We start from the raw sequence: 1,443 nt of genomic DNA, 5'->3' as shown, positions 1-1,443 counted from the left end.
AAAACTCGAGCTCGCGCGCTGGCGCTCCGGCTCACACAGCCGCACTTTCACTGGGATCTCTTTACATGTGCTTTTCACATGGTCAATGTTTGGCTGTACCATATCGGTTAATATAGATAAAGGTTATTCTTTCTATCCTTATTATTTATTATAATTTGAATTTAGTTCTGTCTGGTATACTTATAACAGTGATTAAGGAAGTTTCCTTTGGCAAAATCAACATGTGTTTTGCTACCAATAAACATAGTTCAAAAATGCTCCAATTTGTTTTATTTGCAAGAGTTATAAACCATGACATCATGAAATAAGCAAACTTGGTAGTTCCAAATAAATGTGTTGCAAAAAGGTTAAATGTAGTTTTAACAGAACCAAACTTGCTAAAAAGTTAATTCACCTAAACATAAACCACACAAACATGTTTAACTAAAAACAATTATATAAGTCTTCTTCTGCTTCATAAACCATTAACAATATTTCTTTCCGTTAAATCCTTCTAGGAAAATAGGCCAGTTTGGCACAAACTGATCAGTTGTATCTGAAAACAAACAGATGAGTAAACATTTGTCTATCTGTTTGTAAATGTGAATATTGGCAGAAATTATACTTTTACAATTAAAAAATACCTTCATTTGCAGTGTTTCCAAGATAGGTAACACAATGTTTTACAGCATCAGCCAGTTTTTAGAGTGCCTGGACCTCTTTTTTACTGGTGTTTCGTGCTTTCCTGTTAAAAGTATTTTGTAAAGTTTTTAGAAATAAAAGAAACCAATGGTTGCTATCCTTTTTCCGTTTCTTTTTTAAACTCCTAAATACAACCTTGGCTGTGTTTACATTTTCACCTGCACATATGCAAGGAAATGTCAGTTTTATAATTATATTCCTACGAGTTTCCAAAATGCATAACCAAACTTACAACATATATTAACTTTCAAAATTATTTTCCATCAGGCATTTTTAACCATGTCTTGCGGGTAGGCTTGAACACATGCAATATAATTTAACAATTCCTGATTGCTGTAAATTGACAAAACCATGCTGAATAGTGGATACAAGTCTTATTTTGCTGAACTGGTGGGCAACTTCAGAACAATGAAATGGTTTCGTGGGAGCACAAAAACGAATACGAACTAGAGCAGCGGGATACGAAAAATTCATTAAACACGAACAAAGGTTATCAGGAAAGTTAACGGGTGCGTGCCCCCACAAGCAACTGTGCACAATTGATGTGCAATGGTTGATGTTAAAGTGCCTGCCATCATTGCAATAGAGGACATTCAAATTGGTATTTCGGTTTTCTTCACTTAAAAAAATAGAACTACATATATATTTGCTGCCCTAAAATCACTATACATTACACACATGATATACATTTCGCCCAGCAAGTAAAGTTCCTGAACATCAGAAGTTCACAATTCAAAACTGCGCTGGCTTGCCGGCGTGAGC

At 34.7% G+C, this 1,443-nt stretch overlaps 1 long non-coding RNA gene across 1 annotated transcript; it reads right to left on the bottom strand.

Annotated features, from left to right (window-relative positions):
* Positions 1 to 253: 253 nt before the first annotated feature.
* On the bottom strand, positions 254 to 897 carry LOC145218491 (uncharacterized). The gene is made up of 2 exons (XR_013857629.1): positions 624 to 897; positions 254 to 535 (listed from the first exon to the last, which is right to left on the bottom strand). It is a non-coding gene; the product is annotated as an uncharacterized LOC145218491 (long non-coding RNA).
* Between the last annotated feature and the right edge of the window lie 546 nt (positions 898 to 1,443).

Source organism: Phallusia mammillata, chromosome 3 (genome assembly GCF_965637545.1).
Source record: "Phallusia mammillata chromosome 3, kaPhaMamm4.hap1.1, whole genome shotgun sequence".
NCBI classification, from domain to species: Eukaryota; Metazoa; Chordata; class Ascidiacea; order Phlebobranchia; family Ascidiidae; genus Phallusia; species Phallusia mammillata.
This window is presented reverse-complemented; position numbering and strand designations above follow the sequence as displayed.